Source organism: Saccopteryx leptura, chromosome 11 (assembly GCF_036850995.1).
Source record: "Saccopteryx leptura isolate mSacLep1 chromosome 11, mSacLep1_pri_phased_curated, whole genome shotgun sequence".
NCBI lineage: Eukaryota > Metazoa > Chordata > Mammalia > Chiroptera > Emballonuridae > Saccopteryx > Saccopteryx leptura.
The window spans coordinates 67300446-67320642 of record NC_089513.1 but is presented as its reverse complement, the minus strand read 5'-3'; the positions used below and the strand labels follow the sequence as shown (position 1 = coordinate 67320642).

General features: G+C 44.1%; 1 non-coding gene across 1 annotated transcript; it reads left to right on the top strand.

Annotated features, from left to right (window-relative positions):
• The first annotated feature begins 19822 nt into the window (after nucleotides 1-19822).
• TRNAA-GGC (transfer RNA alanine (anticodon GGC)) lies at nucleotides 19823-19898 on the top strand. Its single transcript has one exon. It is a non-coding gene; the product is annotated as a tRNA-Ala (tRNA).
• Nucleotides 19899-20197: the final 299 nt, after the last annotated feature.

Here is a 20197-nt window from a genome sequence, read left to right as displayed (position 1 = left end):
GGTACAATTTAAAGAAGATTTTCCCATTTTTATAGAGATATTTAGTACTTGTACTATAACAGGAAGTGATTTCAAGTTTGAGTTTATGAAGCTGCATTATGACACAGGGTAATGAAAAGTAAAATATGTGTTTAAGGCGTCTTTAAGGAAAATACAATAAATATGAATAATTACCGTGATAACTGGTCCATTAAGACATTCTGTGCCATCAAAGATGAAGAGTCTATTTTTGGATAGTTTCCAAAATGCCTGAAAGAAAAACCTGTAATGGTGGATCCTTGTTAGATCTCTAGATACGATTGAAGACATTTAAAAACTACAATTTGTTAAGTAATAAGTAGCCATAATTTGAGTATAAGAGGAGCCATTATGAGTGAAGGCAAGATAAAATATGCTGGCATTTATAGTCTTCTCAGAGAGATTAGCATGTTCCGGTACCATTTTAAACCAAATTTTCTGAAATCTATACTCATTAATTGCCCATCTAGTTTCACGTGTTTTTATTGAATTGATAGACATCTTATCCCTGTTACTGATTTTCCATCCTTTCTTAAGGTTATAAAATTCTGGGGTTCTGAATCTTAAAATCACAGACAAAATGAATAAACTGTGCTTAGAGTTACTTAAATTGGCTTCCGCAAACTGAAGTAACATGATTCCTGTGCATGATCATTCTCAGAAATAACTCATGTGATAAGAACGGTGATCTCAGTATCTGGTACTCACCAGGCATTTTATTTTATTATTTTTAAATTTTTTATTTATTGATTTTAGAGAGAGGGAAACATTGATCTGTTGTTCCACCCATCCATGCATTCATCAGTTGACTCTTGTATATGCCCTGACTGGGAATCAAACCCACAACCGTGGTGTCTCAGGACAAGGCTCTAACCGACTGAGCAACACAGCCAGGGCTCATTAAGCATTTTAAACTACCAAAGATTTTGTGCAAAGACTGAAAAATCAAATTAACCACATAGTTGCCTGCGAAAATAATTGTCAGTTATACCATGAATTCAACAATATGTCAATTATACCATGAATTCAACACAGATGAACTCAACAACAACATGCATTCAGACACCACAGACAGACTGAGACGCTTTATTTTTCTTAATTAAAGTTTAAAAGAAATAGAAAGAGACAGCATATTATAATTTGGTTAATAACCCAACATCTCTTCTTTTGTTTAGACCTGATCTTCATGTTTGTTTTTATTTATTTATTTTTATCCAGTGGAGGGGAGACAGAGACAGACTTCCGCATGCGCCCTGACCGGGATCCATCTGGCAAGCCCACTAGGGGGTAGTGCTCTGCCCATCTGGGATGTTGCTTCATTGCTTAGTAACTGAGCTCTTCTTAGTGCCTGAGGTGGAGGCCAGGGAGCCATCCTCAGTGCTGGGGGCCAACTCACTCCAATTGAGCCATGGCAGCAGGAGGAAAAGAGAAAGACAGAGAGAGAGAGAGAGAGAGAGAGAGAGAGAGAAGTGAGAGGGGGAGGGGTAGAGAAGCAGATGGGTGCTTCTCCTGTGTGGCTGACTGGGAATCAAACCTGGGACATCCACACACCAGGCCGATGCTCTACCTCTGAGCCAGCCGGCCAGGGCGTGTTTGTTTTTAGGGTCATGTATGTGGCTCACAACTTGGAAATCTGGACTGTTCAGCAGTTACGCCTTGAGTCACATACGTTTCAGCTACGCTCATTTGGTTTCAGATTCGATAGGTGTGTCACCTCCCGGCTCACAAAGAGCAAACAAGAATGTGTGCGAAAGCCCTTGGAAGAGTCTAAGAAATTACAGGAATTTAAGGAACTGTAATGACATTATAAATGATACTATTTTATATCTCGTTATTATCCTGTTAATATTTTATTCTTCCTACTACTGTGGGTGAATCAGCTCTAAAACCACTCTCTTCTACAACTTGTTTAGATAAATGCTCAGCACAGGGGCTACATTTGATATAAGACTATAAAGCTGTGGATAATAATTTTTCAGGGACTAAATGTGTTTTTATTTTTTTAGTATTCCTTTTTTTTTTTTTTTGTATTTTTCTGAAGCTTAAGCTGGAAACAGGGAGGCAGTCAGACAGACTCCCGCATGCGCCCGACCGGGATCCACCCGGCACGCCCACCAGGGGGCGATGCTCTGCCCATCCAGGGCATCGCTCTGTCGCGACCAGAGCCACTCTAGCGCCTGGGGCAGAGGCCAAGGAGCCATCCCCAGTGTCCATCTTTTGCTCCAATGGAGCCTTGGCTGCGGGAGGGGAAGAGAGAGACAGAGAGGAAGGAGAGGGGGAGGGGTGGAGAAGCAGATGGGCGCTTCTCCTGTGTGCCCTGGTCGGGAATCGAACCCGGGACTTCTGCACGCCAGGCCGATGCTCTACCACTGAGCCAACCGGCCAGGGCCCTAAATGTGTTTTTAAAAACCTACAGCTTCTGCCTGACCAGGCGGTGGCACAGTGGATAGAGCATCAGACTGGGACGCGGAGGACCCAGGTTCGAGACCCCAAGGTTGCCAGCTGGAGCGCGGGCTCATCTGGTTTGAGCAAAAAAACAAAAACAAAACAAAACAAAAAAACCTCACCAGCTTGGACCCAAGGTCGCTGGCTCCAGCAAGGGGTTACTTGGTCTGCTAAAGGCCTGCGGTCAAGACACATGAGAAAGCAATCAATGAACAACTAAGGTGTCCCAAGGAAAAACGAATGATTGATGCTTCTCATCTCTTTCCGTTTCTGTCTGTCTGTCCCTGTCTATCCCTCTCTCTGACTCTCTCTCTGTCCCTGTAAAAACAAACAAACAAACAAAACCCTACAGCTTCTATCCTTACTGCTGTATGATGTATTATGATGTGTCTGCTCATTATATTAAACTGTAGCTTTTGGCTAGCCACTGTGTGTGCACAGGTTTTGACAGGGGTCCCCAAAGGTCAGGTGAGGATATTATCCAGTTGGGGGCTGTTTTTCTTCTGCTCTGGTCGCCTTTCGAGAGCCGCTAGCACAGAGAGAGCTACTGCATCCGAGGCAGAAGGGAGTATTCACCAGCTCTGGAAACACAAGAGAGCCTGCTTCCTAAGTATAGGTAGACGACATATGGAATTCCTCCAAGGCTTGAAATACTTTTTAGGGAGGGAAAGAGAAAATAAATGTTTCCTTCTAAAGGAGCCTTTGCTAAAGAAAATAATCACAATAATTAGTCCCTGCATCAAAAATGTATTGTGGAGAGTCGCTCAGCTGGAACAATGACTCTGCCCACCCCACTGACCTTTTGGGAAGCTCTCCTGTAGTTAGATTTCACGCTCATCCCCCAAGCCACACAGCCCCCACTACTTTCAAGGGATCCGTCGTGACGCAGGTTTCTGTGCTGGGATAAGTTTATAAATATGCGCAGATGTGATAAGAGGAAAGTCATTAGACGTTCATCCAAATGCTACAGCTGCCTTAAAATAGCATGTTTCTGTTACAGACGCTTTAACGAGTGTGATGTGTTGTTGTTTTTTTTATTTTTGTGTGTGTGTGTGATTTGCTTTTAACTTTTCTAAGAAGCACTGATGTTGTAAAGAAGGCTTCTCTGGGAAGTCGGGCCATGTTCCGCGTTCACACCTCGAGAGCCAGGAGCTGCCAGTCTGTGGCAGGAGTCGATCGGGTCCCTGCGGGTCTTAAGGACAGAACACTGTCCTTTCCCCTTGTGCCCTCGAGGCCTCACACAGCCTGATCCTCAAGTCAACCTAAAAGGAAACAGATTAATTCCTCCTCCTGAGGACGTCATGGTCCTCAGGCAGAAAGGTCCCTAAAGTAATATCACTATCAAAGTGATACGGCTACTTTCCTGATAAGTTGAATTTTAATATTTTAAAGAAATTAGCCTAATATTAAAGTTATTAAGATGTAGGGACACGTTAAGGGAATTGGCTCTTTAAAAATTTTTTTTGAGAGGAAAGGAGAGGGATGAGAAGCATCAACCTGTAATTGCAGCACTTTAGTCGTTCATCGATTGCTTTTTTTTTTTTTTTTTTTTTTTTACAGGGACAGAGAGAGTCAGACAGAGGGATAGATAGGGACAGACAGACAGGAACGGAGAGAGATGAGAAGCATCAATCATCAGTTTTTGGTTGCAACACCTTAGTTGTTCATTGATTGCTTTCTCATATGTGCCTTGACCGGGGGCCTTCAGCAGAGCAAGTAACCTCTTGCTTGAGTCCAAGCTGGTGAGCTTTGCTCAAACTAGATGAGCCCGCGTTCAAGCTGGCGACCGCGGGGTCTCGAACCTGGGTCCTTCCGCATTCCAGTCCGACGCTCTATCCACTGCGCCACCAACTGGTCAGGCGGAATTGGCTCTTTAGATAAAAAATGATCACCTTTGGCAAATGTTGCATCACATCCATTTTCTTTCTTTCAGTAGTTATGGGAGGTTCTTATTCTCGTCTGTTATGAGCCGCCCCACCCCCCACCCCCACCCCGCCCACCACACACACACCAGCCTTGTTAAATCTGAAAGAATTAGTCAACTCTTCTTCCATCACAAGCTATTAGGAAACATCTGAAGAGCTCACAGGGCTATGACGTGAGAAGTGATTTCCTAATCTGCTAACTTCAAAGGAACTTTGAAATCTCAGACTGAGATGCAGCCCAGTGTTAATCCACCAAAGCACCATTTAGTGGCCCGTTCGGGTTTGTTGTGATAGGTGTTTAATAAGCAGTCAAGTAGCCTTCTGAGAAACACATTCCTCTGTGCTGTTGCTCTAATCTTTCTCTCCGCAAAGGTGTCACGTTTTATAATGCCGAGAGCCCAGCAAACATGTATATCTGCCAGCACTTATCATCTTTAGTTTGCTTTCTGGCTCCCCTGGGACCCCAGCGTGGAGACTCAGAACATTCCTACCGGCCACAAACCTGCCTGGGTGAAGAGGTGATGTGACCGACCACCTTTCTCCCTTACCTCTTACTCTTTCTTACCCCTTGTAAAAAGAAAGAATGGTAGACTGAGCAGCAAAATGAAACAGCTGCTACAAATCCCACTTTCAGTATGTAGGCTTCTGGGATGAGAGGAATGGTTATGCCAGCTTCAAACAGAGTGAGTACACTTCTTAACACCTCGCTAAGGAGCCATGCGTAATGACAGCGATCTTAATTTCTCTGTGGCCACGCTCCTTCCGGGCCACATACCCTTTAAGGCATGTGTGCCTGGGCCAGGGTGTAGGTGTTCACGTGGGGGAGGGGGAGCGAGAGAGCCCTTCTGTCCTATTCTGCATGAAAGAGCAGCTCTCGAACAGCTTAGCCCTCATATATATGTAAAGTCTCCTAGCTGGAAAATATCATCCATTAAATTGTTCAAGGGCCTTTAAACACAAACCTCTGTGACAAATTATTTTCAGAGCTCAGTGTCAGAAAGGGTTTGTCTCTCCTCAAGAATTGGCCTGTTTGCTGCTACTAGGAAAAAAAAAAAGAAGTTACATAATTCATCATATTTTCCTCTTTGCTTTGGTTACTAGGAAGCTAAAATTTTGCATGCAAACACAATCGCTTTCTTCTTCCGTGGTTTTACTGAAATTGACTTTTACCTCTCTTTCCCCTCCTAGCCTTTACTCCTACTTAACATGATAAACACGAAGGCTATTTGAAACCAATATTGGCCAAGTTTATAATAAATAAATTAAGAATAACAGTAACCATTTATGTGAAATGTTCTATAATATTTGATCTGTGTAGTTTGTGGTACAACTTTCTTACTTTTTTTTCATAATTTCTGCCCGATGTCCTCCCAACCTTTTATCCCAGACCCTTTTTTTTTTTTTTTTTTAATTTTAAACTTCAATGAGTCAGAAGGGCAGTCAGTGCCTCTTTGGGTCATAGGATTCAAAAAGGTTGCTTGCGGGGAAGTTCTGAGAGAATTGTGCTTTTCTACCTTCTTTCTCTCGTTTTAATTTACGAGATAGAAAGCACATTCGCCTCATTAAAACTGGTATTAACCACGTTACAGATGACTTTTCTGCACTCAGATTTGAACTCTACTTCTCAAAATCGGGCATTTGTGGGCTCTCTGCCCTAACTATCATGTCCATGAACCCTTGACTATCAGGAACTTTCTAGATTTTAAATATTCTGATTCTTTTCTAGGAAAAAAAAAAATCCCAAAAGTCCTGTTAACTTGGTGCCCACACTATGTCTCACAAAATACCTCGTATACTTGGTCATGGGATAAAAATCCCAGGTCAAACTATTGATAGATATCCTCATTTGGACTTTAGAGAATGTGGCCACCAGAGCCCCAAATTTTCAAAGAGACATAATTAGAGGAGTTTGGAGAATGCAAATTACTGTAAAAAATAACTCTGACCCGCTGCAGGGTCTGCTATATTCGTAATGAAATTCTGGTATTCATAATTATCGACTCCTAACATTTTCTTGCCAAGACCATTACTGGATAACGATTGCATTCTTCCCCAGACATAGAGTCATTCCAAGGAAGTCTGGGAAGGTATTTTATAATGATATTAATCCTCGCTGTGCTGTTCATTCACAATTAGTCCATTCACAGTTACGATCTTAGAATAATTTGTTCTCGTAAATCTATTGGCATATATAGATATATTCTTATTTCCATTTTATAGATGGCAAAAATAACAGAAGCTTGGAGATATCCTATGGCCTGTCCAGGTTGCTTGGCGAAGTTTATACCTCCTCCTTCACTCGTACTCTGCCTCTCCTAAGTAAAAAAAGTATATAAAATGGCATTTGTATTATCTCTGAGTATGCTTCTGTAAAGGTTAGCTAGATTAATCAGCCTAAAGCAATACACAAGCACTGGATAAGCATGGATGTGTGTACAGAAATGAATAGTCACAAACCAAATAGTTATTAGCCTAGATATATTTGAAGAAGGGTACCCTAGGAAGAATTTTTAAAGCTAAGCTCAAGAAGTAAAGGCAACGGTCCTATTAATATTCTACAAAACTTGAAAATTGACTAGGTCACTATAACATACCACTAAAACACACAGAGGAGACTAATGACTTTGCAGAGCCTATGAAGAATGTTGTGGCCCTGGCCGGTTGGCTCAGCGGTGGAGCATCGGCCTGGCGTGCGGGGGACCCGGGTTCGATTCCCGGCCAGGGCACATGGGAGAGGCGCCCGTTTGCTTCTCCACCCCCCCTCCTTCCTCTCTGTCTCTCTCTTCCCCTCCCGCAGCCAAGGCTCCATTGGAGCAAAGATGGCCCAGGCACTGGGGATGGCTCCTTGGCCTCTGCCCCAGGCGCTGGAGTGGCTCTGGTCGCGGCAGAGCGACGCCCTGGAGGGGCAGAGCATCGCCCCCCTGGTGGGCAGAGCATCGCCCCTGGTGGGCGGAGCCTCGCCCCTGGTGGGTGTGCCGGGTGGATCCCGGTCGGGCGCATGCGGGAGTCTGTCTGACTGTCTCTCCCCATTTCTGGCTTCAGAGAAATACACACACACATACACACACACACACACACACACACAGAATGTTTCAGCGAAGGGTTCAGTAACTGCTGAGGCAAACAGGCAACATTGTTTAGGATTTCCATATAATCATTGACATAGCTATACACAGAACACAAAATAGCAGGTTCTGAGATTTTTTGCTGTCTGAATTGTCTGAATAGTTATCTTGAAGCTAATTTTTTTGTGTGTGTGTATAAGATAGATGCAGAATCAAAATGATTTGAAGAATTTCTTTTTTTAAAAATTCTTCCATTGATTTGAGTGAGAGAAAGAGGGAGAGAAAGAGAGAGAGAAGTATTAAACTCGTTTCCCTTAGTTGTTCCATTTAGCTGTGCACTCATTGATTGCTTCTCATATGTGCCCTGGTCAGGGTTGAACCCATGACTTCCAGTGCTCTGCAATGACGTTTTATCCACTGTCAACCAGCCAGGGTGAAGAATTTCAATTAAAAAAAATCCATTCTTTGTAATTGGTCCTAATAGATGGCATTTTTCAGGATAGAAGTGCATCTGATGTTTTCGGTAGTGGAGGCCGAGGGGAGAGGAACACCTACTCTCCGAAAGTCCGCAGCGTGACTTTGGCCACGCTTATCAATAAGAATCACCATTGAGTATCAATAAGTGATTGACCTTATATATGATATGATATATGATATAATTAAACCTACTGCCCTCTCCTCGTCCCCTGTTCTCACTCATCATTTTCAAGATCTTAAACCTATTGGGAAGGAAGAAACCTGTCCTTTTCTTCATAGTGTTCCTTACAAGAGTGTCTGCTTTGTTGGCTCAGCCCGTTCTTCCAACACCCTGTTCCTTGTGTGTGAGAATCAGGATTGTTTGCATTTCAAATTCCAGGGTTTGCATGGTAGAGATGAAGCTCTTGTTGCATTCTTTTGTTTGTTTGGTTGGTTTGTTTGCTTTTATAATTAAGATCAGTGTGTATCATGTACAAACATTCTTCTCATTCATGAAAAGAAATGTCATTGACTGTCCAGGCATGGAATGTCTCTAGTCGCCCAAATATGTGACCTGTTTGCCTCTTCGGAAGCCAGAGAGCTGAATCGGCCTCTCCCGGCTGGTGAGCTATCTGTTTCCCTTATTCTTGACCTTGGTCTGTCGGCAGGAGCAAGATCTTCATCTTCAGGCTTCAAACATTCCATCTTTAATCCTACATATTATTTATTAAAACAATCAAGATGACTTATTGAGCAACTACTAAGCTGCCTTATGAATACTGCCAATGATATAGACTTTTTCTCTAGAGGAAAATATCAGTGTTATCCTTGGGGACTTGAAACAATTTCATTTTTTCTTCACAAAATAGGGATGGCCTCTATACTTGACCTCCTAAACAAGAGTATACTTTAAGGAAATGGCTGAGCGTTTATACTGAGGCAATAGAAAGATATTGCACTTGCTGTTTTAATGTAAAAGCAGCCATGGAAAATAATGCAAATGATTGTGATCCAATAAAACTTTATTTATAAAAACAGACAGTGGGCCATAGATTGCTGATGCCTGGTCTAGACCAAATTTCTCCCAAAGCAGAAACCTCTTTTGTAGCACCCAGACCATTTTTATATGTAGACAGCTCTAATACCTGGAGTTTTTCCTTATACAAAGCTTTACCCTGTGTCTCTTTGAAACTCCCTCCCACTGTTACCACCACCATCTCTGACATGGAACATGGCAGCAGCCTTCTGACTAATACCCCTGGTTTTACCTTTGCCCTTTCTACAATCTACTCTCTGTCTTATAGCCACTTGAGTAATTCTTATAGCACATATATCAAGTCATGTCATTCTTTAGCTCCAATACCTTGAATGGCTACCCAGAACATTTAGAATAAGTCAAGATACCTTACCTTGGCCCATAAAACCCTAAATAACTGGTTCATGATTGTGTCTCCAAACTTACTTTCTAGTACTCACTGATCATGGTCACACTAGTCTCTCAATGCATTTCTACCTCAGGGCCTTTGCACTGGTTTTGATTTCTGCCTGGAGTTTCTTCTCCCATCTACAGGGCTCGCTCCCTCCCTTTATTCAGGCCTCTTCTCCAACGTCACCATCTCAGAGAAGCCTTCTTCCATTGCTTGCTTTATCTTATTTTGCAACCCCTGCTTTATTTTATTTCAGAGCATCTAGCACTATCTAACACTTTAGTATAAATATGTATGTGATTCTTTCTATATTGGCTTCCCCACTGCATGTCAGTTTTACAGTGGTGGGAATTTATGTGCCTTGTTCACTATTCTATCCCCAATGCTCAGACTAGTCAGTGGCATAAAGCAGGTATTCACTAAATATTTGTGGACTACGCGATGAATGTAGCTTTGCTCTGTGTAGTTTCCAAAAATACACATGACCTACATCTACACATGAAGGCAAGCTCTACATCCCCCTAAATCTCCTAGTGTCTGGGGCTATGTGGCTTTCACGTCTGTGACATTTTGCATTATTCCTTTAGGTCCAACAACTGATCATGCTCCTTAAGTACTGACCTTGGCTCTTGCCTGTACCTGCCCATCAGATTCTATAAATCAGTTCCTGGCCACTCTGCATTTCTACTTTCCCAGGTCTAGTTTGCTTTGGGGAGGAATTTATTCCCTGAGGTCTGCCCAGGCACATGTGAAAGGGAATCAGACACCTAGCGTGTGGACATTTGTCAGTCCTTCTGGCTGCTCAGCATCTGGGCCCCTTCCTGTGTTTGAGGACTCCCCCTCCTTGTGAGAGAGCCCTCTGTTCATTGCAGAGTCTGAAGTTTCCGTATCCTCATTCTCCCGGTCATCTCCACAGCAGGAGTGCTGTTATGGCATCTGGCTTCACCCATCAGGTGCTCTATTGCCAACTTTCGCAGCAGAAACCAGTGAGGCTAAGAAGAAGTGACTGCCCCAAATTCATTCCGGTGGCACTGTGACAAGAACAGCCATGACAACCTGTTCAGTGGCAGCAAAGGCAGAGATTCTAGTGCACCCAGCACTTAACTTTAGACTTACTACACGATTTACTTGGGCATTATGTTTATTGTGTATTGTGTTAGAATGGGATTTTTCTTTTGTTCACTTGTGTATCTCAAGCATCTAGAGCAAGACCTGGCACACAGTAGGAACTCAAGGGATATTTATGAATGCACGCCTGCTGAGATTACATTGTTTAATCTATCAGACTGACAAAAACCAGTAAGTCTGGTAACTCAAAGTTTATCAGTGGAAGTATGTGAAATAAACATTTACATATCGTTGGTGAGGTTGTAAATGGCCTCAAACATCTTTCAGATCTCAAATTTAACATTGTTCTACATGTGTTGTAGGAATTTATCCTACACGTTTGATCTTAATTTAAAGATGTCCATTGCAGCATTATTTACAACAGTAAAATATTTAAAATAACCTAAATGTCAATCAATAGGGTACTGGTTCAATACATTGTTATATATTCACAGAGGAGAACTGTGTGCATTGACATGGAAAGGTTTTCAAGACCCGGAGCAGTCTGATATAAGTCGTACCTAGTATTTGTTTGCAAAGACTTTACTTTAAAAAATTCAGAAGGGTATGAACAAGAAACTTTTTATAGTGTTGCTCTGGGGAAGCCAGGAAGTTTGAGATTGGGAGGAAGAGGAAGATTTTTGCTTTTTTATTTTATGCCCTTCCATGCAACTTGACTTTTTCTTGTATGTGTGTACTATTCACATTTTTAAAAACAAAACAAAAAAATGAAGTGAGACTTCATTTCTACTAATCAAGGTAGCAACATGTTTTGGTTTTGCTTATTCTTTTTCAATGATACTTATTTAGAAAAAGATGTAAAATGGACACTCCTATATATTGCCAGAGGTGCTGTCAATTGTTATAGTTCTTTTGGAAAGTGTTTGATAATATGTGACCAAAAAAAAGCTTTTAAATATTTATATGGATATCTTTTAACATTGTAAGAATTTTAGACATCGAACCTGAGAGAATCTGTCCCCTCCTATGCAAAGTGCTTTATACATACAAGTATCAATCAAATTATTATTTTAAATGTCCTCAAATTGGAAATAACTTAAATATTCAATAATATATTAATTAAAGCACATCCATAGAAGTTAATATCTAATTAAAGTGATATTTTTGGATTTTGTCACAAAACAAGCATGTTTAAGGTATAATGTTAAGAGAAAACACTAGGCCCTGGCTGGTTGGCTTGGTGGTAGAGTGTCAGCCCAGCATGTAGATGTCCTGGGTTTGATTTCTGGTCAGGGCACACAGGAGAAGCAACCATCTACTCCTCCAACTCTCCTACTTCTCTCTCTCCCTTTCTCTTCCCTCCCACAGCCATGGCTCAATTGGTTTGAGTGCAGCAGCCCCAGGCACTGAGGATGGCACCTTGGAGTCTTTGCCTCAGATGCTAAAAAAAATAGCTCAGTTACAAGCATGGCCCCAGATGGGCAGAGTATCCACCCCAGACAGGAGTTGCTGAGTGGATCTGGGTCAGGGTGCATGTGGAAGTCTGTCTCTCCATTTTCCCTCCTTTCACTTGAAAAAGAAGAAAAAAAGAAAGAGAGAGAGAAAAAAACAGATTCACCATTAGACATAGTGTACAGAATGATTACAAATGTATCAACAGATATTCTTTAAAAAATACTAACAAAGTGTTATTAGTGGATGGCAGAACTTTTCCTACTCTAGTATTCTATATTTTTCAAGTTTTCTATAACATCTATAACAAGTATTTATTATTTATAGTGGAAAAAGTAACTATTTTATAAAGAAAGAAATGAGGCACATTTGGTATGATTTGTTCATAATCAACCTATTCTGCTATTAAATTAATCTACCAGATTAATTTCTAAATTAAGTGCTGACTTAACATTTCCAAAAGTTGACTGCAGCATTTTGCCAAGGATCAGTCATCAAACTTGCCAATTTTTATTTATGCAAAGACATTAATTATGTATCACTAGCACCGTTGACTTTGTCTCCTAAATATTTCCTGGCATCACCCCGCCTTCCCGCACTGTCTCCCCACTCCTGACCCGGGCCGAGGCTTGATCCCAGTCCCCTCTGAGCTGCACTCCCTTTCCCTTCCTCTCTTCCTCCGCTCCGCCATGAGAGTCATCTTTTCACAATCCCGATGAAGCCAAGGGTCCTTAGGATTTTGATTACATTTGGCTTTAAATTCTAGCTCTCTCTCTCTCTCTCTCTCTCATATACAGGGTAGCAAAAGTAGGTTTACAGTTGTGAGTACACAAAAGTTTATTCCTGTATTATTATTTATTAATTATTGTATTTATTTGTATTATAGCTGTAAACCCTGTATATATTTGTGTGTGTGTATATATCATATATTTGTATATACAACAATAGATAGATATTGTATAGCTATTGTATAGATACATAGATATTATATAACATATGCATATGAGGGAGAGAGAGACCTAGCCTTTCTGCTGAATAATCAGCAGCTCCCAAGGCAGCAGAAGACAGTAGCCCGGACCTGACTAATGGCCACACGGTCCAGACCTCTGGCAGGCTACGGATAACATCTTGACCTAAGTTGTGTTTCAGCTCCTGAGCCCTAAGATGAAATGACCCCTTGCTCCTTCCCCATCAAACCAGACAGGGGAAACTGGAACAGACCTCAGAGCTGTCCTCAAGACCTGAAGAAATGATTTATTACTCTCACCTCACCTGTGACCGATCAGCTCCCAGCACAACCCGACCCCCCTAACCCACGGTGTCTTGTGATTTTGCCCTAATCTGTAACCTACACGCCATCGGGGAGTTGGGGCTTGGAGCCTCAACTTCCTGTTCTCCTGGCCGGTGCCACTCATAATAGCCAACACTTTCCCGCTGCAGTTCTCAGTGTGGCCGTTTGGCTCCACTGGTGCTGGGAGGACAAACTCTGCTCTGTGTGCATGTGATTTATTTGCTTGAGCCCCTCCATGGCTCTTACAGCTCCCGAGCTATAAGAATTCAAGTTCCCCGGCGAGCCGGTGAGGTTCCCCTGACCAGACCTGTCTGCATGGCCCCCCTCCCTTCCCGCTCTCAGAATGCAGCAGGGCTCCTGGTGCTCGGAGCTCACACGGCTACCTCACACCTCCCTAGTTCCCATCGTTGCTTCAGAGCGGAGCCCTCTTCACCTGCTGACGCTCCGCTTCCCTCCAGTGTCAGCTCTGACCTCACTGCTCGGGGAGACCTCTCTGCCCGGCCTGGCTGGGTGGGGCCCCTCCCAGCACCCACACTTCACTGGAGGCTCACAACTGCTTCCTAAAAGTAAACAGATCGATACCACTTGTGACATTTTCAAAGGGCTTTCATATATACTAACACTTCTAACCCTCATCGTAACCCTGTGAAAGAGACAAGGAAGGCATAATCCCTATTTTATAGACAGGAAATGCAAGATTCAAAGACCATAGACTTGGTCAAGGTCACGCAGCTCGTAGGATGGAGCCAGGACTGGTGCCCAGGTGTGCTGACCCGAACACGATGCTCTGTTCCTTCAGCCTTGCTCCCTGCTAAGATGAGAGAGGTGTACCCAGAGAGGCAGAGGGGTGAGTAGAGAGCAGGACCCAGCTGTTGGAGAGTCTTGAGAACTAGTCTAAGGAGTTATTCTGGCTAGACAGCCATCGTTTATTGAGTACCCACTCTGTTCCAGGTCCAGTGCTAAGCCCTTAGTGCATATTGCCTGCAAACGATTAAGAGTCAGACTCCAGAATTCAAGCCTCATTTGAATCCCAGCTCTGCTACATCATCCAATCCACAAAACATTCACATTTTACATATGAAAAAAAACGAGACCCGTAGAGGTTAAGTTTCTCAAGGTCATCTAACTCATAAACGGTAGAGTTCAATGCCAAGCCTGTCTAATGCTGAAGCCTACGTCTTTCCACTGCTCAGAAGAGCCCGTTGGGTAAGAGAAGAGGTCAGGCTTTCAGGTCACAAAGCTATCGGCCCACACTTTCCGATGATTAGATCTTGAGCAAGGTGCTTAACCTTCCAGTAGTGGTTTCCATATCTCAAAAGAGCAAAAGCCAGCTCCTGGTACTAGTGTGCTTGTAAAGTCGCATGACACCTGTCATCCAGGAAGTGACCACAAATGTTAATTATGTTTACAGTGCCACTGAGTTGCTTCAGCCTTGGAGGATGTAATGAAAAAAGATGTTTGTGGAAACTCTCCCTGGTGACTAGGTAGGAGCATTTGGGTAAAGGTAGGGAAGATGCTGTTGTAACAACCTGGCTCGGACCGAGGGAGACCTTGGCCCTGGGCGCTGGCTCCGCCGGCATGCGGGGGAAGCAAGGAAAGAGCGAGCCCACCAGGAGCATGAGCAGAAGGTGTTCATGCAGCTGCTGCAAGCTTGAGTTCTGCAGATTCCCTGTCTTCTCTTTTACCTTATTCTATTCGATAAAGTATAGGTATTTTTAGAGGACTATTTCCTCCAACAACTTTCTATTTGTAAGCACTATTTAGTAAATCTCAGTAATGACAAGGATTTCTTTGTCAACTGTACTTCATCATCCAGACCCTGAACTTTTCATCCGTGTTACCAATGAAACTCATGTGAATTATGGATGACTGGAGAAGGCGGGAATCTCGGCTAATTCAGTCGAGACTTTAAAGCTCGTCACATATCATTATAGCAGCCATCAGCCTGAAATCCACGTCTGTCAAGTGGAATCATGGTGTAACAAAAACTCTGTCAGGCACTCTGTTCTTAATCTGTAAAGATTTCTTTTGTTGTTGTTTTCTCCCGAGCAGGGGAAAATAATGCCCAGTTATTTGTTAGAAATAGATGGCTAAAAGTATTATATCCCAAAACATATGCTAGCCTCTACCCAATTTCCTTCTTGAAGGTAAGGAATCATTTCATGGACGTTCAGAGGAGACAGAAGTGTAGATATCTGAGGAAAAACTGAGGGGTTCATAGTATATTCACTGAAGCAAAACCAAGGACTTGCTCAAGGCTCAGCTTAAGTCAAGTGGTTTTCTTCTAACATGGAAACTCTCAAAAGGAATCAGCTAGTAAAGCATCTTCATTATTGTAAGGTATTTTTCCTCGCTGAGAAGGAAGGAAGGGGTCGGAGCCACTAAGTGTGGAACAGTAAAAGGCTTTATTGAGTACAGAGCGCGCATCCCGCCTGGCGAGGTTCCCTGGCCCTGAAGAAAGATGGAGGCCAGGGAAGTCGCAAGGAGTGACCCGTGTGACAGATATTTAAAGGGTTCCTAGGATGGCCGAGCTAATATGACGTGGTGAAATCTCACTGGCTGGCAGAGGGTCGTTTTTTCCGAAGGGTTCCTGCGAAGTTTCTTTTGGCATGCTTGGTTGTGGGCGGTCCTAGCCAAAGTTCGCGGGTCTGGGTTCCCCACTTGACCATCCCCCATTATCCACCGACCTTATAATTATCTGTTACATTTGGTATGAAAAATGATCACTACCTAGACTGGGGGAGGAGCGGGGGAAGGGAACCTGTGCAGGGAAACACCTGAAGGAGCGAATGTCTCACAACCAGATGGATAAAGCCCTTTTCTTAAGGGGTATCTTGTAAGATACTGAATATACAAAAGAACAGTGGCCAGCCTGTATATAAAAATAGCACTCTGGCCCTGGCCAGTTTGCTTGGCGGTAGAGCATCAGCTCGGTGTGTAGATGTCCCGGGTTTGATTCCCAGTCAGGGCACACAGGAGAAGCACCCCATCTGCTTCTCCATCCTTCCCCCTCTTCTTTCTCTCTTTCTCTCTCTTCCCCTTCCATAGCCAAGGCTCCATTGGAGCAAAGTTGGCCTGGGCACCGAGGATGGCTCCATGGCCTCCACCTCAGGCACTGGAATGGCTTCGATTACAGCAGAGCAACACCCCAGATGGGCAGAGCATCACTCCTGGTAGGCATGCCGGATGGATCCTGGTTGCGTGCATGCGGGAGTCTGTCTGACTGCCTCCACGCTTCTCACTTTGGAAAAATAAAAATAAAAATAAAAATAGCACTCTGACCCACAACCAGCCCTAGAAGATTATCTATCCCTTATCTACAATAAACAACCTGGGAAGCCAGCCAGCTATAAATCAGACTTGCAGGAAGCCAGATTACTATCTCTGTTAACAATCCAAGAAGGTAAATAATAACTTCTATAACAATCAGCCCCAAATGGCCAGGACATGATCAATACCAGCAGCTTCCATAATTTTTGTCTTCACTTCCAGGGAAAGCCAAGTATGGATGCTCCCCTAACCCAGCACCCAGGAAGTACCTTTTTGTTAGCTCACCTACACCTTCCCCAGGACAACAGCCTGAAGCCCCCCTTCCTCCCCCCATAAAGCCCCCCACTCCTCTGTCCACCCAGAGTCTCTGCCAAGGAGCAAGTGACAGTGGCTGACTCCTTTGTTACAGTAAACTCGGAATAACTAGCCTTTGTTTTTCTTGTTGGGTTGATCATTAATTTCCACACCTGAGAACATAGAAATAATGGTAACACTCTGGATTTTAGTAGTATCAACATAAGATGCCTGACCAGGCGGTGGCGCAGTGGATAGAGCGTCGGACTGGGATGCAGAGGACCCAGGTTCGAGACCCCGAGGTTGCCAGCTTGAGCGCGGGCTCATCTGGTTTGAGCAAAATCCCACCAGCTTGAACCCAAGGTCACTGGCTCCAGCAAGGGGTTACTCGGTCTGCTGAAGGCCCGCAGTCAAGGCACATATGAGAAAGCAATCAATGAACAACTAAGGTGTTGCAACACTCAACGAAAACTAATGATTGATGCTTCTCATCTCTCTCCGTTCCTGTCTGTCTGTCCCTGTCTATCCCTCTCTCTGACTCACTTTCTGTCTCTGTAAAAAACAAACAAACATAAGATATTTTGCCTTTGAGATCAGTAGCAATTGTGGATGATATACACAAAGCTACAGACTATGTCCGGGTGAGCATGAGGCAGAACTGGGTGGGTACACGGAGGGTGTAAGCAAGGGGTGGAGAATTCGGATCTAAAGTAGCCATGTGGGAAGAGGTGTCAGATATATGATTTCTCTTCCCAAGCACGTTTCTCTTTTCCCCTTGAGAACAAGGTGCGTGTGCATCACTGTTAGTGACAAAAGGCCCACGACCGTGGACCGTTTCCTTTGCTCCCTCCTCCCTCTCTTCCGGTTCCCCGTGTTGCCTGCTTTCCTTCAGCCAGCTTAATATAAGCCTTTCGCTTAGAGCCAAAAGGCGTCTTTATCATAACTTCCCTAGGCCGCGGGACCAGCTACATAATCTGCACAAAATGAAAATGCAAGGCCTCTGGTTCAACATGATGAAGAATTTCTAGACAGTGACGGTGGAGCATTCAACCCTGTGTGACCCCGGCCTAAGCCAGCCCCGAGAGGCCCGAGGGTAAACACATTTTAGAAAACATTTTCCCTCCTTCTCTGCTTTATTTTTTCTTTGCTTTACTAAGGGAATAATAACCTCTGGAAAATGCCACCCTTTTCTTAACGGTAAAACAGAAAGAAGACCCGCAGATCTCTTGTGCTGACCGGTCTCCGCCCCAGGTCACCGGGTTGTGCTTTGGAGGGACTGTGCGCCCAGAAGGGGGACTGTGCCTCCGCGCTCCGTCCGGCCTTTACTTACCCCCCTTTCCAACTCTCAGACCTGAGATCCGAAACCCCCGGGACTGTCCAAAGGGCTTTTCCAGCAGGCTGGAAGGCTAATGCGTTCTGATTCAGAGAAAGCAGAAATCTGTCGGTGAAAGATAGAAATTAGATACTGGAAGTTTGTAAACTGGGTTAAATGAACCATTAGATAGTCTGTTATTTGTGAAAAGTAATAAGAGCACACACTGAATAGCAAGTGGCCATGAATATTTAACTGTTAGATCCCTCTTTTCAAGGGCAGTGTGTAACGGCTGCTATAACAGACCACAAAGAAGAAACAGCGGGAAAGCTTTGTGGCCAAAAGGGAATTCTTTTCCTCTTTATACTGTAAAGCGTCAACTTTCTTTCTTTTTTTTAATTAGAAAAAAATGAGCCTATGTTGTACCATGGTTTCTTTTCTTTATTTTTTTTTTTATTGATTGATTTGACAGAGAAAGGAAGGGAGAGAGAAACATCAGCTTGTTGTTCTACTTTAGTTATGCATTCATGGTTGATTCTTTTTTTTTTTTTTTTCATTTTTCCGAAGCTGGAAACGGGGAGGCAGTCAGACAGACTCCTGCATGCGCCCAACCAGGATCCACCCGGCATGCCCACCAGGGAGTGATGTTCTGCCCCTCTGAGGTGTCGCTCTGTTGCATCCAGAGCCATTCTAGCGCCTGAGGCAGAGGCCACAGAGCCATCCCCAGCGCCCGGGCCATCTTTGCTCCAATGGAGCCTTGCTGCAGGAGGGGAAGAGAGAGACAGAGAGGAAGGAGAGGGGGAGGGGTGGAGAAGCAGATGGGTGCTTCTCCTGTGTGCCCTGGCCGGGAATCGAACCCGGGACTCCTGCACGCCAGGCCGACGCTCTACCGCTGAGCCAACCGGCCAGGGCCCATTCATGGTTGATTCTTGTATGTGACCTAACTGATGCTCGAACCCACAACCTTGGCAGATCAGGATGCCCTCTAACCAACTCAGTTTCCCAGCCAGGGCCACGGTTTCAAAATACCAGTCTTCAGCAGTTGAGACCAGAAGACGCCTGTAAATTTTATTATCAGATACACAAAAAAGTCTATTATTCATCCTCCTCTGGAACATTCATTGGCATAAAGTTTAGGGTGGATAACTTCAAGAGGACCAGCAAGCTTTTCAGAATGGGGTTTAAGTAGGACTGCATTCTGTAAAACTGAACTAAAGTGTTAAATTACACAACAAAACCCAAGCACTCGTGAACTCCAACCTGACTTTTGGACCATTGCAACCGTGGGGATTTATGAAGTTTGTGATCTAAGGAAGTTAGTGCATTTTTGCACTTATTTGATCTTTGTTTAGGATCTCATGCTATGAGAGGCCAAGGCTCTCATAGGACAAGTTGCCACGTCTGGTTGTGTTTTCCTCAGTTAGATGTTCACACATTCAATCAGCACCAAGTTCAAGTCTTCTGCAAGGTATTCAAAGGAACTATATAGTGAAAAGACCAAGGATGTGCTGACAGCCTTATGACCCTGAAAAAAATCGCAAGTCTGTCTGAGCCTCAGTTTTCTCATCTATGAAGCTGGGGAGTAATAGGGCTGTTAGAAGGATTCAGCAGGATTAAAATAAAGGGTTTGGCATAAGGAGGGTAGTAATAAGAATCAGTTGCCCTTCCGGTCCCTTCCCACCTTCAAATCTAATTCCGATCTAATCATAATGTGGCACTTAACATCAGCCAGGAAATGACTTACCATCTCCCTGGACACTGTTACATAATCCTGCCTGTTGTTAAAAATGTTCTTTTCTGCCCTGGCCGGTTGGCTCAGTGGTAGAGCGTCGGCCTGGCATGCGGAAGTCCCGGGTTCGATTCCCGGCCAGGGCACACAGGAGAGGCGCCCATCTGCTTCTCCACCCCTCCCCCTCTTCTTCCTCTCTGTCTCTCTCTTCCCCTCCCACAGCCGAAGCTCCATTGGAGCAAAAGATGGCCCAGGCGCTGGGGGATGGCTCCTTGGCCTCTGCCCCAGGCGCTAGAGTGGCTCTGGTCGCGACAGAGCGACGCCCCAGATGGGCAGAGCATCGCCCCCTGGTGGGCGTGCCAGGTGGATCCCAGTCGGGCGCATGCGGGAGTCTGTCTGACTGCCTCCCCGTGTCCAGCTTCAGAAAAGTACAAAAAAAAAAATG